This window comes from Macaca nemestrina, chromosome 3, assembly GCF_043159975.1.
Source record: "Macaca nemestrina isolate mMacNem1 chromosome 3, mMacNem.hap1, whole genome shotgun sequence".
Lineage (NCBI taxonomy): Eukaryota > Metazoa > Chordata > Mammalia > Primates > Cercopithecidae > Macaca > Macaca nemestrina.
The window spans coordinates 107,472,782-107,492,618 of NC_092127.1; positions in this window are offsets into that span (position 1 = coordinate 107,472,782).

The window sequence follows — 19,837 nt, forward strand, 5'->3', positions numbered from 1 at the left end:
TAGTCTTCAAAGGGATCCGAAATATCTGTTCTCTGATTCCACAGAAATAAGGCTAGCAAAGAGATCCACGAAATACAGATGTAACTCTGTGAGATGAATTAACAGAACACTAAGCAGTTTCTTTGAAAGCTTCTTTCCAGATTTCATCTGAGGATATTTCCTTTTTCACCATAGCCCTCTATGGGCTTCCAAATATCACTTTGCCAATTCCACAGGAACTGTCTTAGCGAAAGGCTTCTTGAGGGGAAAGCTGTAACTCTGTGAGATGATTTCACAGAACACAAAGAAGTTTCTCAGAAAGCTTCTTTCTCTTTGTTATCCGAGGATATTTCCTTTGACCCTATAGTCTTCAAAGGGATCCGAAATATCTTTTCTTAGATTCCACAGAAATAAGGCTAGCAAAGAGATCCACGAAATACAGATGTAACTCTGTGAGATGAATTAACAGAACACTAAGCAGTTTCTCAGAAAGCTTCTTTCCAGATTTCATCTGAGGATATTTCCTTTTTCACCATAGCCCTCTATGGGCTTCCAAATATCACTTTGCCAATTCCACAAGAACTGTCTTAGCGAAAGGCTTCTTGAGGGGAAAGCTGTAACTCTGTGAGATGATTTCACAGTACACAAAGAAGTTTCTCAGAAAGCTTCTTTCTCTTTGTTATCGGAGGATATTTCCTTTGGCCCTATAGTCTTCAAAGGGATCCGAAATATCTGTTCTAAGATTCCAGAGAAATAAGGCTAGCAAAGAGATCCACGAAATACAGATGTAACTCTGTGAGATGAATTAACAGAACACTAAGCAGTTTCTCAGAAAAGTTCTTTCCAGATTTCATCTGTGGATATTTCCTTTTTCACCATAGCCCTCTATGGGCTTCCAAATATCACTTTGCCAATTCCACAAGAACTGTCTTAGCGAAAGGCTTCTTGAGAGGAAAGCTGTTACTCTGTGAGACGATTTCACAGAACACAAAGAAGTTTCTCAGAAAGCTTCTTTCTCTTTGTTATCGGAGGATATTTCCTTTGGCCCTATAGTCTTCAAAGGGATCCGAAATATCTGTTCTCAGATTCCACAGAAATAAGGCTAGCAAAGAGATCCACGAAATACAGATGTAACTCTGTGAGATGAATTAACAGAACACTAAGCAGTTTCTTTGAAAGCTTCTTTCCAGATTTCATCTGAGGATATTTCCTTTTTCACCAGAGCCCTCTATGGGCTTCCAAATATCACTTTGCCAATTCCACAAGAACTGTCTTAGCAAAAGGCTTCTTGAGGGGAAAGCTGTAACTCTGTGAGATGATTTCACAGAACACAAAGAAGTTTCTCAGAAAGCTTCTTTCTCTTTGTTATCCGAGGATATTTCCTTTGGCCCTATAGTCTTCAAAGGGATCCGAAATATCTTTTCTTAGATTCCACAGAAATAAGGCTAGCAAAGAGATCCACGAAATACAGATGGAAATCTGTGAGATGAATTAACAGAACACTAAGCAGTTTCTCAGAAAGCATCTTTACAGATTTCATCTGAGGATATTTCCTTTTTCACCATAGCCCTCTATGGGCTTCCAAATATCACTTTGCCAATTCCACAAGAACTGTCTTAGCGAAAGGCTTCTTGAGGGGAAAGCTGTAACTCTGTGAGACGATTTCACAGAACACAAAGAAGTTTCTCAGAAAGCTTCTTTCTCTTTGTTATCGGAGGATATTTCCTTTGGCCCTACAGTCTTCAAAGAGATCCAAAATATCTGTTCTCAGATTCCACAGATATAAGGCTAGCAAAGAGATTCACGAAATACAGATGTAACTCTGTGAGATGAATTAACAGAACACTGAGCCGTTTCTCAGAAAGCTTCTTTCCAGATTTCATCTGAGGATATTTCCTTTTTCACCATAGCCCTCTATGGGCTTCCAAATACACTTTGCCAATACCAAAGGAACTGTCTTATCGAAAGGCTTCTTGAGGGGAAATCTGTAACTCTGTGAGATGATTTCACAGAACACAAAGAAGTTTCTCAGAAAGCTTCTTTCTCTTTGTTATCGGAGGATAATTCCTTTGGCCCTATAGTCTTCAAAGGGATGCGGAATATCTGTTCTTAGATTCCACAGAAATAAGGCTAGAAAAGAGATCCACGAAATAGAGATGTAACTCTGTGAGATGAATTAACAGAACACTAAGCAGTTTCTCAGAAATCTTGTTTCCAGATTTCATCTGAGGATATTTCCTTTTTCACCATAGCCCTCTATGGGCTTCCAAATATCACTTTGCCAATTCCACAAGAACTGTCTTAGCGAAAGGCTTCTTGAGGGGAAAGCTGTAACTCTGTGAGATGATTTCACAGAACACAAAGAAGTTTCTCAGAAAGGTTCTTTCTCTTTGTTATCGGAGGATATTTCCTTTGGCCCTATAGTCTTCAAAGGGATCCGAAATATCTGTTCTAAGATTCCAGAGAAATAAGGCTAGCAAAGAGATCCACGAAATACAGATGTAACTCTGTGAGATGAATTAACAGAACACTAAGCAGTTTCTCAGAAAAGTTCTTTCCAGATTTCATCTGAGGATATTTCCTTTTTCACCATAGCCCTCTATGGGCTTCCAAATATCACTTTGCCAATTCCACAAGAACTGTCTTTGTGAAAGGCTTCTTGAGAGGAAAGCTGTTACTCTGTGAGACGATTTCACAGAACACAAAGAAGTTTCTCAGAAAGCTTCTTTCTATTTGTTATCGGAGGATATTTCCTTTGGCCCTATAGTCTTCAAAGGGATCCGAAATATCTGTTCTCAGATTCCACAGAAATAAGGCTAGCAGAGAGATCCACGAAATACAGATGTAACTCTGTGAGATGAATTAACAGAACACTGAGCCGTTTCTCAGAAAGCTTCTTTCCAGATTTCATCTGAGGATATTTCCTTTTTCACCATAGCCCTCTATGGGCTTCTAAATACACTTTGCCAATACCAAAGGAACTGTCTTATCGAAAGGCTTCTTGAGGGGAAATCTGTAACTCTGTGAGATGATTTCACAGAACACAAAGAAGTTTCTCAGAAAGCTTCTTTCTCTTTGTTATCGGAGGATAATTCCTTTGGCCCTATAGTATTCAAAGGGATGCGGAATATCTGTTCTTAGATTCCACAGAAATAAGGCTAGCAAAGAGATCCACGAAATAGAGATGTAACTCTGTGAGATGAATTAACAGAACACTAAGCAGTTTCTCAGAAATCTTGTTTCCAGCTTTCATCTGAGGATATTTCCTTTTTCACCATAGCGCTCTAAGGGCTTCAAAATATCACTTTTTCGATTCCACAAGAACTGTCTTAGCGCACGGTTTCTTTAGGGGAGGGCTGTTGCTCTGTGAGATGATTTCACAGAACACAAAGAAGTTTCTCAGAAAGCTTCTTTCCAGATTGCATCTGAGGATATTTCCTTTGGCCCTATAGTCTTCAAAGGGATACGAAATATCTGTTCTCAGATTCCACAGAAATAAGGCTAGCAAAGAGATCCACGAAATACAGATGTAACTCTGTGAGATGAATTAACAGAACACTACGCAGTTTCTCAGAAAGCTTCTTTCCAGATTTCATCTGAGGATATTTCCTTTTTCACCATAGCCCTCTAGGGGTTCCAAATGTCACTTTTCCAATTCACAAGAACTGTCTTAGCGAAAGGCTTCTTGAGGGGAAAGCTGTAACTCTGTGAGATGATTTCACAGAACACAAAGATGTTTCTCAGAAAGCTTCTTTCTCTTTGTTATCGGAGGATATTTCCTTTGGCCCTATAGTCTTCAAAGGGATCCGAAATATCTGTTCTCAGATTCCTCAGAAATAAGGCTAGCAGAGAGATCCACGAAATACAGATGTAACTCTGTGAGATGAATTAACAGAACACTAAGCAGTTTCTCAGAAAGCTTCTTTCCAGATTTCATCTGAGGATATTTCCTTTTTCACCAGAGCCCTCTATGGGCTTCCAAATATCACTTTGCCAATTCCACAAGAACTGTCTTAGCGAAAGGCTTCTTGAGGGGAAAGCTGTAACTCTGTGAGACGATTTCACAGAACACAAAGAAGTTTCTCAGAAAGCTTCTTTCTCTTTGTTATCGGAGGATATTTCCTTTGGCCCTATAGTCTTCAAAGAGATCCAAAATATCTGTTCTCAGATTCCACAGATATAAGGCTAGCAAAGAGATTCACGAAATACAGATGTAACTCTGTGAGATGAATTAACAGAACACTGAGCCGTTTCTCAGAAAGCTTCTTTCCAGATTTCATCTGAGGATATTTCCTTTTTCACCATAGCCCTCTATGGGCTTCCAAATACACTTTGCCAATACCAAAGGAACTGTCTTATCGAAAGGCTTCTTGAGGGGAAATCTGTAACTCTGTGAGATGATTTCACAGAACACAAAGAAGTTTCTCAGAAAGCTTCTTTCTCTTTGTTATCGGAGGATAATTCCTTTGGCCCTATAGTCTTCAAAGGGATCCGGAATATCTGTACTCAGATTCCACAGAAATAAGGCTAGCAAAGAGATCCACGAAATACAGATGTAACTCTGTGAGATGAATTAACAGAACACTAAGCAGTTTCTCAGAAAGCTTCTTTCCAGATTTCATCTGAGGATATTTCCTTTTTCACCATAGCCCTCTATGGGCTTCCAAATATCACTTTGCCAATTCCACAAGAACTGTCTTAGCGAAAGGCTTCTTGAGAGGAAAGCTGTTACTCTGTGAGACGATTTCACAGAACACAAAGAAGTTTCTCAGAAAGCTTCTTTCTCTTTGTTATCGGAGGATATTTCCTTTGGCCCTATAGTCTTCAAAGGGATCCGAAATATCTGTTCTCTGATTCCACAGAAATAAGGCTAGCAAAGAGATCCACGAAATACAGATGTAACTCTGTGAGATGAATTAACAGAACACTAAGCAGTTTCTTTGAAAGCTTCTTTCCAGATTTCATCTGAGGATATTTCCTTTTTCACCATAGCCCTCTATGGGCTTCCAAATATCACTTTGCCAATTCCACAGGAACTGTCTTAGCGAAAGGCTTCTTGAGGGGAAAGCTGTAACTCTGTGAGATGATTTCACAGAACACAAAGAAGTTTCTCAGAAAGCTTCTTTCTCTTTGTTATCCGAGGATATTTCCTTTGGCCCTATAGTCTTCAAAGGGATCCGGAATATCTGTACTCAGATTCCACAGAAATAAGGCTAGCAAAGAGATCCACGAAATACAGATGTAACTCTGTGAGATGAATTAACAGAACACTAAGCAGTTTCTCAGAAAGCTTCTTTCCAGATTTCATCTGAGGATATTTCCTTTTTCACCATAGCCCTCTATGGGCTTCCAAATATCACTTTGCCAATTCCACAAGAACTGTCTTAGCGAAAGGCTTCTTGAGGGGAAAGCTGTAACTCTGTGAGATGATTTCACAGAACACAAAGAAGTTTCTCAGAAAGCTTCTTTCTCTTTGTTATCGGAGGATATTTCCTTTGGCCCTATAGTCTTCAAAGGGATCCGAAATATCTGTTCTAAGATTCCAGAGAAATAAGGCTAGCAAAGAGATCCACGAAATACAGATGTAACTCTGTGAGATGAATTAACAGAACACTAAGCAGTTTCTCAGAAAAGTTCTTTCCAGATTTCATCTGAGGATATTTCCTTTTTCACCATAGCCCTCTATGGGCTTCCAAATATCACTTTGCCAATTCCACAAGAACTGTCTTAGCGAAAGGCTTCTTGAGAAGAAAGCTGTTACTCTGTGAGACGATTTCACAGAACACAAAGAAGTTTCTCAGAAAGCTTCTTTCTCTTTGTTATCGGAGGATATTTCCTTTGGCCCTATAGTCTTCAAAGGGATCCGAAATATCTGTTCTCTGATTCCACAGAAATAAGGCTAGCAAAGAGATCCACGAAATACAGATGTAACTCTGTGAGATGAATTAACAGAACACTAAGCAGTTTCTTTGAAAGCTTCTTTCCAGATTTCATCTGAGGATATTTCCTTTTTCACCATAGCCCTCTATGGGCTTCCAAATATCACTTTGCCAATTCCACAGGAACTGTCTTAGCGAATGGCTTCTTGAGGGGAAAGCTGTAACTCTGTGAGATGATTTCACAGAACACAAAGAAGTTTCTCAGAAAGCTTCTTTCTCTTTGTTATCCGAGGATATTTCCTTTGGCCCTATAGTCTTCAAAGGGATCCGAAATATCTTTTCTTAGATTCCACAGAAATAAGGCTAGCAAAGAGATCCACGAAATACAGATGTAACTCTGTGAGATGAATTAACAGAACACTAAGCAGTTTCTCAGAAAGCTTCTTTCCAGATTTCATCTGAGGATAATTCCTTTTTCACCATAGCCCTCTATGGGCTTCCAAATATCACTTTGCCAATTCCACAAGAACTGTCTTAGCGAAAGGCTTCTTGAGGGGAAAGCTGTAACTCTGTGAGATGATTTCACAGAACACAAAGAAGTTTCTCAGAAAGCTTCTTTCTCTTTGTTATCGGAGGATATTTCCTTTGGCCCTATAGTCTTCAAAGGGATCCGAAATATCTGTTCTAAGATTCCAGAGAAATAAGGCTAGCAAAGAGATCCACGAAATACAGATGTAACTCTGTGAGATGAATTAACAGAACACTAAGCAGTTTCTCAGAAAAGTTCTTTCCAGATTTCATCTGAGGATATTTCCTTGTTCACCATAGCCCTCTATGGGCTTCCAAATATCACTTTGCCAATTCCACAAGAACTGTCTTAGCGAAAGGCTTCTTGAGAGGAAAGCTGTTACTCTGTGAGACGATTTCACAGAACACAAAGAAGTTTCTCAGAAAGCTTCTTTCTATTTGTTATCGGAGGATATTTCCTTTGGCCCTATAGTCTTCAAAGGGATCCGAAATATCTGTTCTCAGATTCCACAGAAATAAGGCTAGCAAAGAGATCCACGAAATACAGATGTAACTCTGTGAGATGAATTAACAGAACACTGAGCCGTTTCTCAGAAAGCTTCTTTCCAGATTTCATCTGAGGATATTTCCTTTTTCACCATAGCCCTCTATGGGCTTCTAAATACACTTTGCCAATACCAAAGGAACTGTCTTATCGAAAGGCTTCTTGAGGGGAAATCTGTAACTCTGTGAGATGATTTCACAGAACACAAAGAAGTTTCTCAGAAAGCTTCTTTCTCTTTGTTATCGGAGGATAATTCCTTTGGCCCTATAGTATTCAAAGGGATGCGGAATATCTGTTCTTAGATTCCACAGAAATAAGGCTAGCAAAGAGATCCACGAAATAGAGATGTAACTCTGTGAGATGAATTAACAGAACACTAAGCAGTTTCTCAAAAATCTTGTTTCCAGATTTCATCTGAAGATATTTCCTTTTTCACCATAGCGCTCTAAGGGCTTCAAAATATCACTTTTTCGATTCCACAAGAACTGTCTTAGCGCACGGTTTCTTTAGGGGAGGGCTGTTACTCTGTGAGATGATTTCACAGAACACAAAGAAGTTTCTCAGAAAGCTTCTTTCCAGATTTCATCTGAGGATATTTCCTTTTTCACCATAGCCCTCTATGGGCTTCCAAATATCACTTTGCCAATTCCACAAGAACTGTCTTAGCGAAAGGCTTCTTGAGGAGAAAGCTGTAACTCTGTTTGATGATTTCACAGAACACAAAGAAGTTTCTCAGAAAGCCTCTTTCTCTTTGTTATCGGAGGATATTTCCTTTGGCCCTATAGTCTTCAAAGGGATACGAAATATCTGTTCTCAGATTCCACAGAAATAAGGCTAGCAAAGAGATCCACGAAATACAGATGTAACTCTGTGAGATGAATTAACAGAACACTAAGCAGTTTCTCAGAAAGCTTCTTTCCAGATTTCATCTGAGGATATTTCCTTTTTCACCATAGCCCTCTATGGGTTTCCAAATATCACTTTGCCAATTCCACAAGAACTGTCTTAGCGAAAGGCTTCTTGAGGGGAAAGCTGTAACTCTGTGAGATGATTTCACAGAACACAAAGAAGTTTCTCAGAAAGCTTCTTTCTCTTTGTTATCGGAGGATATTTCCTTTGGCCCTATAGTCTTCAAAGGGATCCGAAATATCTGTTCTAAGATTCCAGAGAAATAAGGCTAGCAAAGAGATCCACGAAATACAGATGTAACTCTGTGAGATGAATTAACAGAACACTAAGCAGTTTCTCAGAAAAGTTCTTTCCAGATTTCATCTGAGGATATTTCCTTTTTCACCATAGCCCTCTATGGGCTTCCAAATATCACTTTGCCAATTCCACAAGAACTGTCTTAGCGAAAGGCTTCTTGAGAGGAAAGCTGTTACTCTGTGAGACGATTTCACAGAACACAAAGAAGTTTCTCAGAAAGCTTCTTTCTCTTTGTTATCGGAGGATATTTCCTTTGGCCCTATAGTCTTCAAAGGGATCCGAAATATCTGTTCTCTGATTCCACAGAAATAAGGCTAGCAAAGAGATCCACGAAATACAGATGTAACTCTGTGAGATGAATTAACAGAACACTAAGCAGTTTCTTTGAAAGCTTCTTTCCAGATTTCATCTGAGGATATTTCCTTTTTCACCATAGCCCTCTATGGGCTTCCAAATATCACTTTGCCAATTCCACAGGAACTGTCTTAGCGAAAGGCTTCTTGAGGGGAAAGCTGTAACTCTGTGAGATGATTTCACAGAACACAAAGAAGTTTCTCAGAAAGCTTCTTTCTCTTTGTTATCCGAGGATATTTCCTTTGGCCCTATAGTCTTCAAAGGGATCCGAAATATCTTTTCTTAGATTCCACAGAAATAAGGCTAGCAAAGAGATCCACGAAATACAGATGTAACTCTGTGAGATGAATTAACAGAACACTAAGCAGTTTCTCAGAAAGCTTCTTTCCAGATTTCATCTGAGGATATTTCCTTTTTCACCATAGCCCTCTATGGGCTTCCAAATATCACTTTGCCAATTCCACAAGAACTGTCTTAGCGAAACGCTTCTTGAGGGGAAAGCTGTAACTCTGTGAGATGATTTCACAGAACACAAAGAAGTTTCTCAGAAAGCTTCTTTCTCTTTGTTATCGGAGGATATTTCCTTTGGCCCTATAGTCTTCAAAGGGATCCGAAATATCTGTTCTAAGATTCCAGAGAAATAAGGCTAGCAAAGAGATCCACGAAATACAGATGTAACTCTGTGAGATGAATTAACAGAACACTGAGCCGTTTCTCAGAAAGCTTCTTTCCAGATTTCATCTGAGGATATTTCCTTTTTCACCATAGCCCTCTATGGGCTTCCAAATACACTTTGCCAATACCAAAGGAACTGTCTTATCGAAAGGCTTCTTGAGGGGAAATCTGTAACTCTGTGAGATGATTTCACAGAACACAAAGAAGTTTCTCAGAAAGCTTCTTTCTCTTTGTTATCGGAGGATAATTCCTTTGGCCCTATAGTCTTCAAAGGGATCCGGAATATCTGTACTCAGATTCCACAGAAATAAGGCTAGCAAAGAGATCCACGAAATACAGATGTAACTCTGTGAGATGAATTAACAGAACACTAAGCAGTTTCTCAGAAAGCTTCTTTCCAGATTTCATCTGAGGATATTTCCTTTTTCACCATAGCCCTCTATGGGCTTCCAAATATCACTTTGCCAATTCCACAAGAACTGTCTTAGCGAAAGGCTTCTTGAGGGGAAAGCTGTAACTCTGTGAGATGATTTCACAGAACACAAAGAAGTTTCTCAGAAAGCTTCTTTCTCTTTGTTATCGGAGGATATTTCCTTTGGCCCTATAGTCTTCAAAGGGATCCGAAATATCTGTTCTAAGATTCCAGAGAAATAAGGCTAGCAAAGAGATCCACGAAATACAGATGTAACTCTGTGAGATGAATTAACAGAACACTAAGCAGTTTCTCAGAAATGTTCTTTCCAGATTTCATCTGAGGATATTTCCTTTTTCACCATAGCCCTCTATGGGCTTCCAAATATCACTTTGCCAATTCCACAAGAACTGTCTTAGCGAAAGGCTTCTTGAGAGGAAAGCTGTTACTCTGTGAGACGATTTCACAGAACACAAAGAAGTTTCTCAGAAAGCTTCTTTCTCTTTGTTATCGGAGGATATTTCCTTTGGCCCTATAGTCTTCAAAGGGATCCGAAATATCTGTTCTCTGATTCCACAGAAATAAGGCTAGCAAAGAGATCCACGAAATACAGATGTAACTCTGTGAGATGAATTAACAGAACACTAAGCAGTTTCTTTGAAAGCTTCTTTCCAGATTTCATCTGAGGATATTTCCTTTTTCACCATAGCCCTCTATGGGCTTCCAAATATCACTTTGCCAATTCCACAGGAACTGTCTTAGCGAAAGGCTTCTTGAGGGGAAAGCTGTAACTCTGTGAGATGATTTCACAGAACACAAAGAAGTTTCTCAGAAAGCTTCTTTCTCTTTGTTATCCGAGGATATTTCCTTTGGCCCTATAGTCTTCAAAGGGATCCGGAATATCTGTACTCAGATTCCACAGAAATAAGGCTAGCAAAGAGATCCACGAAATACAGATGTAACTCTGTGAGATGAATTAACAGAACACTAAGCAGTTTCTCAGAAAGCTTCTTTCCAGATTTCATCTGAGGATATTTCCTTTTTCACCATAGCCCTCTATGGGCTTCCAAATATCACTTTGCCAATTCCACAAGAACTGTCTTAGCGAAAGGCTTCTTGAGGGGAAAGCTGTAACTCTGTGAGATGATTTCACAGAACACAAAGAAGTTTCTCAGAAAGCTTCTTTCTCTTTGTTATCGGAGGATATTTCCTTTGGCCCTATAGTCTTCAAAGGGATCCGAAATATCTGTTCTAAGATTCCAGAGAAATAAGGCTAGCAAAGAGATCCACGAAATACAGATGTAACTCTGTGAGATGAATTAACAGAACACTAAGCAGTTTCTCAGAAAAGTTCTTTCCAGATTTCATCTGAGGATATTTCCTTTTTCACCATAGCCCTCTATGGGCTTCCAAATATCACTTTGCCAATTCCACAAGAACTGTCTTAGCGAAAGGCTTCTTGAGAAGAAAGCTGTTACTCTGTGAGACGATTTCACAGAACACAAAGAAGTTTCTCAGAAAGCTTCTTTCTCTTTGTTATCGGAGGATATTTCCTTTGGCCCTATAGTCTTCAAAGGGATCCGAAATATCTGTTCTCTGATTCCACAGAAATAAGGCTAGCAAAGAGATCCACGAAATACAGATGTAACTCTGTGAGATGAATTAACAGAACACTAAGCAGTTTCTTTGAAAGCTTCTTTCCAGATTTCATCTGAGGATATTTCCTTTTTCACCATAGCCCTCTATGGGCTTCCAAATATCACTTTGCCAATTCCACAGGAACTGTCTTAGCGAATGGCTTCTTGAGGGGAAAGCTGTAACTCTGTGAGATGATTTCACAGAACACAAAGAAGTTTCTCAGAAAGCTTCTTTCTCTTTGTTATCCGAGGATATTTCCTTTGGCCCTATAGTCTTCAAAGGGATCCGAAATATCTTTTCTTAGATTCCACAGAAATAAGGCTAGCAAAGAGATCCACGAAATACAGATGTAACTCTGTGAGATGAATTAACAGAACACTAAGCAGTTTCTCAGAAAGCTTCTTTCCAGATTTCATCTGAGGATATTTCCTTTTTCACCATAGCCCTCTATGGGCTTCCAAATATCACTTTGCCAATTCCACAAGAACTGTCTTAGCGAAAGGCTTCTTGAGGGGAAAGCTGTAACTCTGTGAGATGATTTCACAGAACACAAAGAAGTTTCTCAGAAAGCTTCTTTCTCTTTGTTATCGGAGGATATTTCCTTTGGCCCTATAGTCTTCAAAGGGATCCGAAATATCGGTTCTAAGATTCCAGAGAAATAAGGCTAGCAAAGAGATCCACGAAATACAGATGTAACTCTGTGAGATGAATTAACAGAACACTAAGCAGTTTCTCAGAAAAGTTCTTTCCAGATTTCATCTGAGGATATTTCCTTGTTCACCATAGCCCTCTATGGGCTTCCAAATATCACTTTGCCAATTCCACAAGAACTGTCTTAGCGAAAGGCTTCTTGAGAGGAAAGCTGTTACTCTGTGAGACGATTTCACAGAACACAAAGAAGTTTCTCAGAAAGCTTCTTTCTATTTGTTATCGGAGGATATTTCCTTTGGCCCTATAGTCTTCAAAGGGATCCGAAATATCTGTTCTCAGATTCCACAGAAATAAGGCTAGCAAAGAGATCCACGAAATACAGATGTAACTCTGTGAGATGAATTAACAGAACACTGAGCCGTTTCTCAGAAAGCTTCTTTCCAGATTTCATCTGAGGATATTTCCTTTTTCACCATAGCCCTCTATGGGCTTCTAAATACACTTTGCCAATACCAAAGGAACTGTCTTATCGAAAGGCTTCTTGAGGGGAAATCTGTAACTCTGTGAGATGATTTCACAGAACACAAAGAAGTTTCTCAGAAAGCTTCTTTCTCTTTGTTATCGGAGGATAATTCCTTTGGCCCTATAGTATTCAAAGGGATGCGGAATATCTGTTCTTAGATTCCACAGAAATAAGGCTAGCAAAGAGATCCACGAAATAGAGATGTAACTCTGTGAGATGAATTAACAGAACACTAAGCAGTTTCTCAAAAATCTTGTTTCCAGATTTCATCTGAAGATATTTCCTTTTTCACCATAGCGCTCTAAGGGCTTCAAAATATCACTTTTTCGATTCCACAAGAACTGTCTTAGCGCACGGTTTCTTTAGGGGAGGGCTGTTACTCTGTGAGATGATTTCACAGAACACAAAGAAGTTTCTCAGAAAGCTTCTTTCCAGATTTCATCTGAGGATATTTCCTTTTTCACCATAGCCCTCTATGGGCTTCCAAATATCACTTTGCCAATTCCACAAGAACTGTCTTAGCGAAAGGCTTCTTGAGGAGAAAGCTGTAACTCTGTTTGATGATTTCACAGAACACAAAGAAGTTTCTCAGAAAGCCTCTTTCTCTTTGTTATCGGAGGATATTTCCTTTGGCCCTATAGTCTTCAAAGGGATACGAAATATCTGTTCTCAGATTCCACAGAAATAAGGCTAGCAAAGAGATCCACGAAATACAGATGTAACTCTGTGAGATGAATTAACAGAACACTAAGCAGTTTCTCAGAAAGCTTCTTTCCAGATTTCATCTGAGGATATTTCCTTTTTCACCATAGCCCTCTATGGGTTTCCAAATATCACTTTGCCAATTCCACAAGAACTGTCTTAGCGAAAGGCTTCTTGAGGGGAAAGCTGTAACTCTGTGAGATGATTTCACAGAACACAAAGAAGTTTCTCAGAAAGCTTCTTTCTCTTTGTTATCGGAGGATATTTCCTTTGGCCCTATAGTCTTCAAAGGGATCCGAAATATCTGTTCTAAGATTCCAGAGAAATAAGGCTAGCAAAGAGATCCACGAAATACAGATGTAACTCTGTGAGATGAATTAACAGAACACTAAGCAGTTTCTCAGAAAAGTTCTTTCCAGATTTCATCTGAGGATATTTCCTTTTTCACCATAGCCCTCTATGGGCTTCCAAATATCACTTTGCCAATTCCACAAGAACTGTCTTAGCGAAAGGCTTCTTGAGAGGAAAGCTGTTACTCTGTGAGACGATTTCACAGAACACAAAGAAGTTTCTCAGAAAGCTTCTTTCTCTTTGTTATCGGAGGATATTTCCTTTGGCCCTATAGTCTTCAAAGGGATCCGAAATATCTGTTCTCTGATTCCACAGAAATAAGGCTAGCAAAGAGATCCACGAAATACAGATGTAACTCTGTGAGATGAATTAACAGAACACTAAGCAGTTTCTTTGAAAGCTTCTTTCCAGATTTCATCTGAGGATATTTCCTTTTTCACCATAGCCCTCTATGGGCTTCCAAATATCACTTTGCCAATTCCACAGGAACTGTCTTAGCGAAAGGCTTCTTGAGGGGAAAGCTGTAACTCTGTGAGATGATTTCACAGAACACAAAGAAGTTTCTCAGAAAGCTTCTTTCTCTTTGTTATCCGAGGATATTTCCTTTGGCCCTATAGTCTTCAAAGGGATCCGAAATATCTTTTCTTAGATTCCACAGAAATAAGGCTAGCAAAGAGATCCACGAAATACAGATGTAACTCTGTGAGATGAATTAACAGAACACTAAGCAGTTTCTCAGAAAGCTTCTTTCCAGATTTCATCTGAGGATATTTCCTTTTTCACCATAGCCCTCTATGGGCTTCCAAATATCACTTTGCCAATTCCACAAGAACTGTCTTAGCGAAACGCTTCTTGAGGGGAAAGCTGTAACTCTGTGAGATGATTTCACAGAACACAAAGAAGTTTCTCAGAAAGCTTCTTTCTCTTTGTTATCGGAGGATATTTCCTTTGGCCCTATAGTCTTCAAAGGGATCCGAAATATCTGTTCTAAGATTCCAGAGAAATAAGGCTAGCAAAGAGATCCACGAAATACAGATGTAACTCTGTGAGATGAATTAACAGAACACTAAGCAGTTTCTCAGAAAAGTTCTTTCCAGATTTCATCTGAGGATATTTCCTTTTTCACCATAGCCCTCTATGGGCTTCCAAATATCACTTTGCCAATTCCACAAGAACTGTCTTAGCGAAAGGCTTCTTGAGAGGAAAGCTGTTACTCTGTGAGACGATTTCACAGAACACAAAGAAGTTTCTCAGAAAGCTTCTTTCTCTTTGTTATCGGAGGATATTTCCTTTGGCCCTATAGTCTTCAAAGGGATCCGAAATATCTGTTCTCAGATTCCACAGAAATAAGGCTAGCAAAGAGATCCACGAAATACAGATGTAACTCTGTGAGATGAATTAACAGAACACTAAGCAGTTTCTTTGAAAGCTTCTTTCCAGATTTCATCTGAGGATATTTCCGTTTTCACCAGAGCCCTCTATGGGCTTCCAAATATCACTTTGCCAATTCCACAAGAACTGTCTTAGCAAAAGGCTTCTTGAGGGGAAAGCTGTAACTCTGTGAGATGATTTCACAGAACACAACGAAGTTTCTCAGAAAGCTTCTTTCTCTTTGTTATCCGAGGATATTTCCTTTGGCCCTATAGTCTTCAAAGGGATCCGAAATATCTTTTCTTAGATTCCACAGAAATAAGGCTAGCAAAGAGATCCACGAAATACAGATGGAAATCTGTGAGATGAATTAACAGAACACTAAGCAGTTTCTCAGAAAGCATCTTTCCAGATTTCATCTGAGGATATTTCCTTTTTCACCATAGCCCTCTATGGGCTTCCAAATATCACTTTGCCAATTCCACAAGAACTGTCTTAGCGAAAGGCTTCTTGAGGGGAAAGCTGTAACCCTGTGAGACGATTTCACAGAACACAAAGAAGTTTCTCAGAAAGCTTCTTTCTCTTTGTTATCGGAGGATATTTCCTTTGGCCCTACAGTCTTCAAAGAGATCCAAAATATCTGTTCTCAGATTCCACAGATATAAGGCTAGCAAAGAGATTCACGAAATACAGATGTAACTCTGTGAGATGAATTAACAAAACACTGAGCCGTTTCTCAGAAAGCTTCTTTCCAGATTTCATCTGAGGATATTTCCTTTTTCACCAGAGCCCTCTAAGGGCTTCCAAATACACTTTGCCAATACCAAAGGAACTGTCTTATCGAAAGGCTTCTTGAGGGGAAATCTGTAACTCTGTGAGATGATTTCACAGAACACAAAGAAGTTTCTCAGAAAGCTTCTTTCTCTTTGTTATCGGAGGATAATTCCTTTGGCCCTATAGTCTTCAAAGGGATGCGGAATATCTGTTCTTAGATTCCACAGAAATAAGGCTAGCAAAGAGATCCACGAAATAGAGATGTAACTCTGTGAGATGAATTAACAGAACACTAAGCAGTTTCTCAGAAATCTTGTTTCCAGATTTCATCTGAGGATATTTCCTTTTTCACCATAGCCCTCTATGGGCTTCCAAATATCACTTTGCCAATTCCACAAGAACTGTCTTAGCGAAAGGCTTCTTGAGGGGAAAGCTGTAACTCTGTGAGATGATTTCACAGAACACAAAGAAGTTTCTCAGAAAGCTTCTTTCTCTTTGTTATCGGAGGATATTTCCTTTGGCCCTATAGTCTTCAAAGGGATCCGAAATATCTGTTCTAAGATTCCAGAGAAATAAGGCTAGCAAAGAGATCCACGAAATACAGATGTAACTCTGTGAGATGAATTAACAGAACACTAAGCAGTTTCTCAGAAAAGTTCTTTCCAGATTTCATCTGAGGATATTTCCTTTTTCACCATAGCCCTCTATGGGTTTCCAAATATCACTTTGCCAATTCCACAAGAACTGTCTTAGCGAAAGGCTTCTTGAGAGGAAAGCTGTTACTCTGTGAGACGATTTCACAGAACACAAAGAAGTTTCTCAGAAAGCTTCTTTCTATTTGTTATCGGAGGATATTTCCTTTGGCCCTATAGTCTTCAAAGGGATCCGAAATATCTGTTCTCAGATTCCACAGAAATAAGGCTAGCAAAGAGATCCACGAAATACAGATGTAACTCTGTGAGATGAATTAACAGAACACTAAGCAGTTTCTCAGAAAGCTTCTTTCCAGATTTCATCTGAGGATATTTCCTTTTTCACCAGAGCCCTCTATGGCCGTCCAAATATCACTTTGCCAATTCCACAAGAACTGTCTTAGTGAAAGGCTTCTTGATGGGAAAGCTGTAACTCTGTCAGATGATTTCACAGAACACAAAGAAGTTTCTCAGAAAGCTTCTTTCTCTTTGTTATCCGAGGATATTTCCTTTGGCCCTATAGTCTTCAAAGGGATCCGAAATATCTTTTCTTAGATTCCACAGAAATAAGGCTAGCAAAGAGATCCACGAAATACAGATGTAACTCTGTGAGATGAATTAAGAGAACACTAAGCAGTTTCTCGGAAAGCTTCTTTCCAGATTTCATCTGAGGATATTTCCTTTTTCACCATAGCCCTCTATGGGCTTCCAAATATCACTTTGCCAATTCCACAAGAACTGTCTTAGCGAAAGGCTTCTTGAGGGGAAAGCTGTAACTCTGTCAGATGATTTCACAGAACACAAAGAAGTTTCTCAGAAAGCTTCTTTCTCTTTGTTATCGGAGGATATTTCCTTTGGCCCTATAGTCTTCAAAGGGATCCGAAATATCTGTTCTCAGATGCCACAGAAATAAGGCTAGCAAAGAGATCCACGAAATACAGATGTAACTCTGTGAGATGAATTAACAGAACACTAAGCAGTTTCTCAGAAAGCTTCTTTCCAGATTTAATCTGAGGATATTTCCTTTTTCACCTGAGCCCTCTAAGGGCTTCAAATTATCACTTTTCCAATTCCACAAGAACTGTCTTAGCGAAAGGTTTCTTTAGGGGAGGGCTGTAACTCTGTGAGATGATTTCACAGAACACAAAGAAGTTTCTCAGAAATCTTCTTTCCAGATTTCATCTGAGGATATTTCCTTTTTCACCAGAGCCCTCTATGGGCTTCCAAATATCACTTTGCCAATTCCACAAGAACTGTCTTAGCGAAAGGCTTCTTGAGGGGAAAGCTGTAACTCTGTGAGATGATTTCACAGGACACAAAGAAGTTTCTCAGAAAGCTTCTTTCTCTTTGTTATCCGAGGATATTTCCTTTGGCCCTATAGTCTTCAAAGGGATCCGAAATATCTTTTCTTAGATTCCACAGAAATAAGGCTAGCAAAGAGATCCACGAAATACAGATGGAAATCTGTGAGATGAATTAACAGAACACTAAGCAGTTTCTCAGAAAGCATCTTTCCAGATTTCATCTGAGGATATTTCCTTTTTCACCATAGCCCTCTATGGGCTTCCAAATATCACTTTGCCAATTCCACAAGAACTGTCTTAGCGAAAGGCTTCTTGAGGGGAAAGCTGTAACTCTGTGAGATGATTTCACAGAACACAAAGAAGTTTCTCAGAAAGCTTCTTTCTCTTTGTTATCGGAGGATATTTCCTTTGGCCCTACAGTCTTCAAAGAGATCCAAAATATCTGTTCTCAGATTCCACAGATACAAGGCTAGCAAAGAGATTCACGAAATACAGATGTAACTCTGTGAGATGAATTAACAGAACACTGAGCCGTTTCTCAGAAAGCTTCTTTCCAGATTTCATCGGAGGATATTTCCTTTTTCACCATAGCCCTCTATGGGCTTCCAAACACACTTTGCCAATACCAAAGGAACTGTCTTATCGAAAGGCTTCTTGAGGGGAAATCTGTAACTCTGTGAGATGATTTCACAGAACACAAAGAAATTTCTCAGAAAGCTTCTTTCTCTTTGTTATCGGAGGATAATTCCTTTGGCCCTATAGTCTTCAAAGGGATCCGGAATATCTGTTCTCAGATTCCACAGAAATAAGGCTAGCAAAGAGATCCACGAAATACAGATGTAACTCTGTGAGATGAATTAACAGAACACTAAGCAGTTTCTCAGAAAGCTTCTTTCCAGATTTCATCTGAGGATATTTCCTTTTTCACCATAGCCCTCTATGGGCTTCCAAATATCATTTTGCCAATTCCACAAGAACTGTCTTAGCGAAAGGCTTCTTGAGGGGAAAGCTGTAACTCTGTGAGATGATTTCACAGAACACAAAGAAGTTTCTCAGAAAGCTTCTTTCTCTTTGTTATCGGAGAATATTTCCTTTGGCCCTATAGTCTTCAAAGGGATCCGAAATATCTGTTCTAAGATTCCAGAGAAATAAGGCTAGCAAAGAGATCCACGAAATACAGATGTAACTCTGTGAGATGAATTAACAGAACACTAAGCAGTTTCTCAGAAAAGTTCTTTCCAGATTTCATCTGAGGATATTTCCTTTTTCACCATAGCCCTCTATGGGCTTCCAAATATCACTTTGCCAATTCCACAAGAACTGTCTTAGCGAAAGGCTTCTTGAGGGGAAAGCTGTAACTCTGTGAGATGATTTCACAGTACACAAAGAAGTTTCTCAGAAAGCTTCTTTCTCTTTGTTATCGGAGGATATTTCCTTTGGCCCTATAGTCTTCAAAGGGATCCGAAATATCTGTTCTAAGATTCCAGAGAAATAAGGCTAGCAAAGAGATCCACGAAATACAGATGTAACTCTGTGAGATGAATTAACAGAACACTAAGCAGTTTCTCAGAAAAGTTCTTTCCAGATTTCATCTGAGGATATTTCCTTTTTCACCATAGCCCTCTATGGGCTTCCAAATATCACTTTGCCAATTCCACAAGAACTGTCTTAGCGAAAGGCTTCTTGAGAGGAAAGCTGTTACTCTGTGAGACGATTTCACAGAACACAAAGTAGTTTCTCAGAAAGCTTCTTTCTATTTGTTATCGGAGGATATTTCCTTTGGCCCTATAGTCTTCAAAGGGATCCGAAATATCTGTTCTCAGATTCCACAGAAATAAGGCTAGCAAAGAGATCCACGAAATACAGATGTAACTCTGTGAGATGAATTAACAGAACACTAAGCAGTTTCTCAGAAAGCTTCTTTCCAGATTTCATCTGAGGATATTTCCTTTTTCACCAGAGCCCTCTATGGCCGTCCAAATATCACTTTACCAATTCCACAAGAACTGTCTTAGTGAAAGGCTTCTTGATGGGAAAGCTGTAACTCTGTCAGATGATTTCACAGAACACAAAGAAGTTTCTCAGAAAGCTTCTTTCTCTTTGTTATCCGAGGATATTTCCTTTGGCTCTATAGTCTTCAAAGGGATCCGAAATATCTTTTCTTAGATTCCACAGAAATAAGGCTAGCAAAGAGATCCACGAAATACAGATGTAACTCTGTGAGATGAATTAAGAGAACACTAAGCAGTTTCTC